General features: G+C 40.3%; 1 long non-coding RNA gene across 1 annotated transcript; it reads right to left on the bottom strand.

The window, feature by feature from the left end:
• Window positions 1-355: 355 nt before the first annotated feature.
• LOC142143692 (uncharacterized) lies at window positions 356-6,129 on the bottom strand. The gene is made up of 2 exons (XR_012689564.1): window positions 6,007-6,129; window positions 356-2,431 (listed from the first exon to the last, which is right to left on the bottom strand). It is a non-coding gene; the product is annotated as an uncharacterized LOC142143692 (long non-coding RNA).
• Between the last annotated feature and the right edge of the window lie 3,333 nt (window positions 6,130-9,462).

The raw sequence follows: 9,462 nt of genomic DNA, 5'->3' as shown, positions 1-9,462 counted from the left end.
AACTGGCCTGCCTCTTTCTCCCTCTGCTACCCCTAGTAACTGTTACCCAGCTGCCTACCTGTGCATCCTCCTCTGTCTCTGCTCCACCCTGCTCAGCTAACGCATCAACGGTGAGCTGTAAACTCTGCTCCAGGTTGGCAATGTCTTTCAATGTTGCAATGGTCTGCTTTAGATCAGTTACGTGGGCTTCCAAAGAGACTAATTGCTCACATTTCTCACAGAGGTATAAACCTTGGAACACTTGCTCCAAGTGTGCATACATATGTCAGAGATGACCTAAACGGGTCCTTTCTCCTGAACTCCAGCTGCTATACCTTGTGGGTATCGATCGATAGAGAAAACAGACAACTTCAGATGTTAGGCTGAAAATGTATCTGGTTCTGACCAGCCCTAAGTCAGAGTAGTTTTATTTATACATAGTTTCACAGAAAAAGAGAGATAAGGAATGCAAGGTTTCTCAAGGCAACTTGTCCATGTCAGCAGTTTGTGGGCATGATGTAGAGCAGATGTCTTATCACAGTCACGTAGGCCTCAAGTGGGGGTCGTGGGCTCCTGGTGCCAAACTTGCTGGATGTGCACATTCTTGAGAAGAGACATGTTGAAGAAAAGATAAGAATGTGAGGCAAAGTTCGTAGAGAAAAGACTATTCTTTCATCAGTAATTATACAAAATGCATTACTTTAAGAAGTTCATAAAATGTATATCTCTCACATAAACCCCTCTTTTTATCATTTTTATAATTACCCTGCCTATCCTTTTGGTGTGCATGAAGCACTCCTGCACCCGACCTACTTCATTCAATTCAATGGAACCTCTAATAGGCCCTTAGAGGATGGTAAAGATACATTCAATCAGGTCTATGGTTCATGTACACCTAATTCTTAAAAATAATAAAAAAAGAAAATGGGAAAGACTGAGGGGGGGAGAGTACAAAAGAGCCTTAAAGCTCAGAGAGGACAAGATAAACCTCTGATACCGGTTTGGGCTTTACATGTCTTTTAAAAGACTTTTTATTCAGCGTGAGATCATTTTTGCACCTTTTCAAACAGCATTGGAAAAAACATAAGCTTAGTTTAAAAATGACATATAGCAACAACAATAAAGCGAATATCTTAGCTATCCATATTAAAATGCCTGAAATCCATGCGAAAATACCTTTGCCCCAATTGCTAGGATTTAACCATGAGAAGGCTGATGTCCACCAGCCATCATTAACCGTATCGGGGTCAAAATTCTCTTTCCTGAAATTCTCCTTCATTTCTTTAGCTTCTGTCATGTACCTGTCTATTACTTCTTCTGGATTATCAGTGTCATTTGTTACAAAGTTACAACAATGTATTCCGTATTCTGTTTCTAGGGTTAAACAGTACCCTCCTGACTGAGCAGTGATGTAGTCTAATACAAGTTGATGTTGTATTAACTGGGTTTTCATCGCCTGCAGTTCCTTTCCAACATACCTAAAGGATTTGTCATAAATTTCTGTTATGTTATCTAAAAGTCCTGCAACCTTTAATATCATATTATAGTTTGCCATGTACCCCATTGTTCCTATTGAAATGATGTTACCAAATCCAATGCCCACATTGTGCCCTTTGGACTTTGCTATGAGAGGGATGTGTTCAGTAACTATTGTCTTAATTTCCCTTTTCTCAAGCCTATGGTCCTTTTTATTCCTGAATACTCCTCTGAGGTCATCATGGGTCATGACATAGAATTCAGGAACCAATCTGGCCAAGTAGCATACCCCTATGGAATTTGGGGGGAGCCACCTGTAGGCATTGCGTCCACACACATAATAAATATCATCTGGTAAAAGGTAGGGGATATCATAAAACAGGCAATATGTAGATACCTGTTGTCCTAAGTGACATGAAGTGTCATTTTCTGCTCTGTCATTGTCAAAGGCAGGCAGTGTGCCGTTCCAGGTGAGATTATATCTATCATATTGACATTTTATACACTCCTGGCTCTTTGAAAAAATAGTACCTTTTCCGGGTTTCATCTTCACTGTTTGGTTGCATTCAGAATTACAGTGTGATAAATAAGGTTGGGTGAAATTCACTATAACTTGACAGCGTGATTTAGGGACGGACCCTAAAGGGAAACTCTTATTTTGGTAACTAATGCGTATTTGGCCATATGGGGTCCATATTGACTCATTTATAGCCCTATTGGATTCTATTCCCTTATTGAAACAATATTTTAAAGGACCTTACTCCCCTTCATGGTTTTTCCTGGGTCACCGTAGCCTTTTTGCAGTGGCTGGCGTGGATCCAAGGATCCTTTCCTTCAAGTTTCACAGAAGTGGGTGTAGTCAACAGAACTTGATATGGCCCCTCAAATCGTGGTTCCAGAGACCTCCTCACGTGTCTTTTTACGAAGACGTAATCTCCTGGCACCAGGGCATGTGTTCCAGTGCAATCCTCTGGATCTGGGATTGAAGAGAAAACTCGAGAATGTATGTTAGTGAGGGACTTCTGTAGTTCTTTCACATAACTAGTCAGTTCACCTTGGTGTTTCACTAGAGATTGTGGAAAATAACACCCTGTCTTTGGCGGCCCCCCAAACAGTATTTCATAGGGGCTTAGCCTGTGTTTCTTATTAGGTGTTGTCCTGACTGAGTATAGGGCGAGGGGAAGGCATTGCAGCCAGTGTCACCCTGGGAGGTACTGTTACTGTGTGACCAGGGTTGTGTGTGTTACAGATGGCGCAGGCCTTTACCAGATTACTGGCAGCTGTGCTGAAGCCTGGCGCGATCCAGTGTCTGAATACCGAGTTAATTATTGCGTCTTTTGAGACATGGGAAGGCCCATGCACTAGAGCAGCCAGTGTAGGAAAAAGGACTCTAGGGAGACAGTGTCTGTCTGTTGTGGCCCATATGCCCTCTATGTGTTCCGCCCCCCTCTTTTTCCACTCCTCTCTTTCAGATACTGCTGCTTGCTTTTGTAGGATTTTTAGCATTTCCAGATCTATAGGGAGGGTGGAGGGTGTTGTGGACACTAAATAGTGTTGTACTAGCGGTAAGTCTGCTGCAGCTCTTGCAGCCTGGTCTGCTAGTCTGTTTCCTCTTACTTCCATAGTCTGCTCTCTGGTGTGTGCTTTTACCTTTATGACTGCCACTTCCTTGGGCAGTTCTAATGCAGCAAACAACCTCAAAATGATTTCTGCATTTTTAATGGGTTTACCGTTAGAGGCCATAAAGTGTCTGTTCTTCCAAATACTTCGATAGTCATGTGCAACCCCAAAGGCATATCTGGAGTCAGAGTAAATGTTAGCTGTTCTCCCTTCTGCATACTGACATGCACTTATAAGTGCTTCTAATTCAGCTTGTTGTGCAGATTGACTTGGTGGGAGGGGTTGCTGGAGTACAATGTCTGTTTCTGTTGTAACTGCATAACCTGTTTTGGGAGAGCCCTCCTCATAGTACCTAGACCCATCTACAAACAGGAGTAAATCAGGGTTGCTAAAAGATGTCTCTTTAACATCCCCGGGAGGTTTAGTTTCCAGATCCATTAAGGCTAGACAGTCATGATCACAGAGAAAATTTTTTTAGTTGTGTTTCCTGCTTTGTCACAGTCTCAACACTCTCTATATTGTCTGTGTCTTCAGCATCACTTTCTATATTGTCTGCGGTATCTATAGTGTTACTGTCTGTGTCTGTAGTATCTCTACTGTTACTCCCCTCTTTTATATCCATGCAACTTGGGAACAATGTTGCTGGATTTAAAACTGTGCATCTTTTTAGTGTAACGTTTGAGGGTGTCAGTAGTGCTACTTCATATTTAGTTAATCTAGCCACTGAGATGTGTTTTGTTCTGGCTTGATTCAGTATTTCCATGACTGAGTGTGGTACCTGAATGGTGAGAGGGTGATCCAGCACTATGTCTGCAACTTTTTGTAACAATAAAGCGGCTGCTGCTACTGCTTTTATACATGTTGGGGCTCCTATTATGACAGAATCTAGCTTCTGGGAGTAGTATGCTAGTGGTCTTTGTTTGCCCCCATGGTCCTGCGTTAACACCCCATGGGCATATCCTTTTTGTTCATGGCAGAACAAATTAAAGGGAAGCTCATAGTTGGGGAGCCCAAGGGCTGGGGCGCTTGTGATTAAATCTTTGATTAGCTCAAAAGCTGCTTTTTGTTCAGCTGTTGACCAAAACATATTGCAACTTCTATTCATTGGAAGTTGGATCAATGCAATCTGGATTGCCTAAATGGTCTTTTTTTCTGGAGATCTGTGAAGAAAAAAACCTTTGCATAAAGATTAACATTTATTCACTAGTAATTACAGTAACTGTTATTAATTCACGTTGAACAGCTGCTAATACGACACTTGCTTAAAAGTTTCTCTTTGTAGCTTAACTGTGACGCTATGCGTTCCATGCAATGAAAAACTGATTTCCTCAAAGAGGCAGTCCCCAATATCACAAACAGGGAATGTCAAAGTGACGAGACCTGGTCGAGTGTTCAAAGCCACTCCTTTCTCATCATCTCTTTGTAAACCAAATATTCACACATATTTCCAGATTCTGTGATTTCCATGTGTAAAGTACAAATATATATTCACAATTCTCGCTCATAGACAACATTTTATCTTGTAACATTTCTTTATGGGCATAACAAACCCTCCTGATTTCTGAGAACATTTATCAGCGCCATTTTACACAGATAAAAACAGCTTGTAATATCTCTCCATGTAAAGCTCACTCCCACAATTCTCAACTTCATTAAAGAGAAAGCTATTTTTCTCAAAAAAAAAAAAAAAAAAAAATTACTTTGTTCAAATATAGAAACGGCTTGTTGGACCCCAGCCAACTTTGTTCTGAAACCAGTAATAGTGATATTGTACATTATTTACAGTCTTGTGACGGACCAAAGACTTTAAAACTTCTTTTGCATCTCTTCAAAAACATTACATTTACAACTGTACAGCTTTTTCAACCTTGAAACATGTCTCTTGTAAAACGGTCAAGACAGACAAACACGGATCTCTCTCACACACAGTAAGAAGGAGATAAAACTCACATACAGAGAAAGAAAAATTAACTGCTATCTTCCAGCCTACTGCTGTGGAACTGCAAGTCCCAGCATTAGATTAAATACACATTAGCTTCAACATGCTAATATTAATCAGCACTCAGGACATATTTTCCTATTGAAAAATAGAAACATACTTGGAAGAACCATTTTATCAATGTTACATACATTGTCAGATAACAAAAAAACACAGAGTGCTTCTTATCTCAACACACTGAAATCTTTTACACAGAATAAGGGAGGGGCACATCTCACTCTTCAGCTGCGCAGCATTTAAACATACATTTTTAGTACACAACCTACTTGATTCATTGTTTTAGTCATTATATCATTTAGCTTGTGATACATTTTCTATTTCATCAGTGTCACTTAAATTTGTTAACTGTAACATATCACAGCAATCATTGTCATTCTCTAATTCTTCTGACATTTTACACCATGCAACACATCTGTCAAAATAACCTTTTTCTTTCAGTGCTTTCTCATTGTCTTTAATTAGTTGTTTCAAAAATGGAACTTTTAATGTACCGTTCTCAGACACCCCTGCAGCTTTGAACAGTTTTCTCATCCCTTTTATGAAATCCTTGCCTTTATGCTTTCGCATATACTTTATGGGGTCTAGATCCCCGTACTTTTCGGATTTCTCTCCTGTCTTGGACCCTTTATTTCCCACACTGGGATTACCTTATGGTCCAATATATTTTGAATGAGAAAACTTTTATTTGTTCCTGTCTTGCTTTACAACAAGGTTGCAGCTGGTCTGCCTTTCTGAATGTTCCTGACTACTTTTACTAAAATCCAACAAAAAAACACAATCACGTATACAATCAAGATTATTTGCAGGGTCAACTGTGTGATCTGACTGAGTTCTGTGGTGTTATTCATGTGCATATATGTATCAGGTGTATGGCATAGAGAAGACAATATATCAATACATGTAACAATACAAGACAGATTACACACAAGTACCTTGATACTCTTAATAGTATCTGTTGCCAGAGTTCAGGGATCTCCGTCAATCAGACTGCAGTACCCTCGAGCTGGGATAATTCCCCCTCCACAGAGACAGCTCTAAGAGCAAAAATAAAGCTTTTTGCTCACCAGCTGGATTAACGTCTGTCTGTCTGGAAAGGGAGAACCCCGTTGTCGGGAGGTCTGATGTATTGGAGATCCCGGCGGCGAGCCCCCACTGAAACTGTCAGAGATGACCTAAACGGGTCCTTTCTCCTGAACTCCAGCTGCTATACCTTGTGGGTATCGATCGATAGAGAAAACAGACAACTTCAGATGTTAGGCTGAAAATGTATCTGGTTCTGACCAGCCCTAAGTCAGAGTAGTTTTATTTATACATAGTTTCACAGAAAAAGAGAGATAAGGAATGCAAGGTTTCTCAAGGCAACTTGTCCATGTCAGCAGTTTGTGGGCATGATGTAGAGCAGATGTCTTATCACAGTCACGTAGGCCTCAAGTGGGGGTCGTGGGCTCCTGGTGCCAAACTTGCTGGATGTGCACATTCTTGAGAAGAGACATGTTGAAGAAAAGATAAGAATGTGAGGCAAAGTTCGTAGAGAAAAGACTATTCTTTCATCAGTAATTATACAAAATGCATTACTTTAAGAAGTTCATAAAATGTATATCTCTCACACATATGACAAGATATGCATTGAGTGAGATCATCAAGCCTGCTACTCCTCATCTTATTATGGCTAACCTAACTTCTTATAGCCTACAGTGAACTTTAGTACTAGCCTTTCCTAGCCACTTACCAGATTAAACCCCTTCCTGGATTCAACTCCTTACTGGAACCAACTCCACACTTTAAACAAAAACAGCACTTGAAATCAAAAAAGCAGTGAAATCACAAGCTCAATGAAATCGCTTGCTACCTCCTGTTAAATAGAGCTTGCACTAACCAGCTGTATCAACTATGCAATTAAACCACACCCACTAGCTCTAACAGAGAGAAGGGAAAAAAAAAAAAAGACACTTAATAAACACACAGAAAAACGAATCCCGTTCAATAAACACACAGAATAATTCCCCAAACTATATCACTCTCTCAGCACAGCACAGCAATCCTTACTGGAACCAACTCCACACTTTAAACAAAAACAGCACTTGAAATCAAAAAAGCAGTAAAATCACAAGCTCTATTTTTTTAAATTACAGTGAATGGAACTAGAGCCTCCCATAAATAATTTTTAATGGTTAATGTCCATTCCCGTTAATAAACATAAATAACACTTTACTCTGTCAATCTGTAGAATAGATATGATTGGGCAATAAACCATCTTCTATATTTTTAGGTGATTACTATATTCATATAGTTTCAAATTCATCTGTCCATTCTGATGTGTAACTGTGACATTATCTATTTATACCTTTACCCTCCAGTACAGTTAAACTTAGCCATCTGAATTGGATATTCCCTTAGTTATAAGTTATTATCCAATCTCTGTCTATGATCCTTCTTTTCTCATATAAAATTATGATGTACATTAAAGACTTTAAGATTCAGAGACAAGAGCATATGCTGGGGGTTGTGCCAATCTTGTTCAGTCTCTGGACTCCATTAATATAATGTTTTAGATGATGTGAAAGGTAAAGAGCTGAGAAAATGGATTTTCTTTACCGTTTGGTCTTCAAACAACTAACAGAGGTAATCCCTCTTTCCCTCCAAGCCAGGAAGTTTTCTGAAAGTCAATGTTTTACACGAGGGTAGATGTATTGATTTGTGAGCATTAAGGTTTGTACCTCAATATGTGCCACACTTTTTGATTACTCCTGAGGAGGGGGTTAGCTTTGCTGTGTTGAGGCATCTCCTGATAATGTAGGTGTAGAAATGCTATTAAATTCATATCCAATAAGAAAATTATCTTCCAAGGCGTTGTGTCACACATCAGAGTTCGGCTGTTACTTTTAAAACCCACAAGCAGCACTCTCCCTTTACTCTTCCCTTTGCTTCAGACGCAGAACCCAGTGCCACAATCCTACTCTGTGAAACAGAAGGTGCATGGTCCTTTAAGAGCAGTTCTGAATTGTGGTCATGTGTTCTGACCTGTGACCCACCCTACTCATCAGCTCAGCTATTTAAACCTGCTCTTGCCAGAATATGAAGCTCCATATCCCTACTCTAGCATTCCTGTTCATATCATAGCTGGTTCCTGTATATTCTGACCCGACTGTTACTGGCTTCTCTTCTGCCTGTCGTTTGGTACTTTTTATACCTGATTGTTGCTGACCTGGCGTGTTCTGACACTTCTTCCATCTTCTGTTTGTCACCCTGCAGCCCGTTTGTGTACCAGTCCCGTCTACGTTGACAAGACCCGTCTTGCATACATTTCTAGCAAGAGGCCGAAGACTTTTTGGTTGCAGATTTATATACATACACATTTCTGTAGTGGCCAGGGGAGGTGGAGGGGGGGGGGTTAAACAAAAACTTAGTAGGCCCATCATGATGGAAACCTGTGACATTTATAAGTATAAGTTAACTAGACTTAAGTATAAGTCTAGTTTAAATGGCCATGTGTGAAATCAGGGATTTATTACCACTACAATGGGTGGGTAAATGGTAGAAAATGATGTAAAGGGTTTAATGTCAATACTTACTAGAGATGGGCAGGTCCGGTTCCCCGAGAACCGAACCCACCCTAACTTTGGGTATCCGAGTACCGAGCTGAGTAGCTCGGTACTCTCCCACCCGTTCTGAATCCAAATCGAGGCCGAACGTCATTGTGACGTTGTTGGATCTCGGGGCTCGGTTCTCGCGATACTTCAACATTATAAATACACGCCTCCACACCAATCCATCGCCATTTGACAGAGGGAGAGAGCAGGGTGTAGTCACAGGCTGATTAGAGCAGGGACAGAGAATCCAATATTCTTCTTGCAATTGCTCTAACAAAAATCGCTAGAGAAGAGAGAAGGATAGAGGTTTATTATTTTTTGTTAATATTTGGCACTCCCCACTGCTTTTGGGGTGTTCCCCATAATTGTGCATAAATATTTCTGGCTGTCAAAAGTCATATCTGTCAGCAGTATCTACCAACTAATTGTTAGCATTCCTCAGTGCTTTTGGGGTGTCCCCCATAATTGTGCATAAATATTTCTGGCTGTCAAAATTCATATCTGTCAGCAGTATCTACCAACTAATTGTTAGCACTCCTCAGTGCTTTTGGGGTGTCCCCCATAATTGTGCATAAATATTTCTGGCTGTCAAAAGTCATATCTGTCAGCAGTATCTACCAACTAATTTTTAGCACTCCTCAGTGCTTTTGGGGTGTCCCCCATAATTGTGCATAAATATTTTTTGCTGTCAAAAGTCATATCTGTCAGCAGTATCTACCAAATAATTTTTACCACTACAAGTGCTTTGCGCTCAGAATGGATTCAAAGCAGTCCACATATGATCAGAATGAGCAACCA

The sequence above is a fragment of the Mixophyes fleayi genome, chromosome 1, assembly GCF_038048845.1.
Source record: "Mixophyes fleayi isolate aMixFle1 chromosome 1, aMixFle1.hap1, whole genome shotgun sequence".
NCBI classification, from domain to species: Eukaryota; Metazoa; Chordata; class Amphibia; order Anura; family Limnodynastidae; genus Mixophyes; species Mixophyes fleayi.
This window is presented reverse-complemented; position numbering and strand designations above follow the sequence as displayed.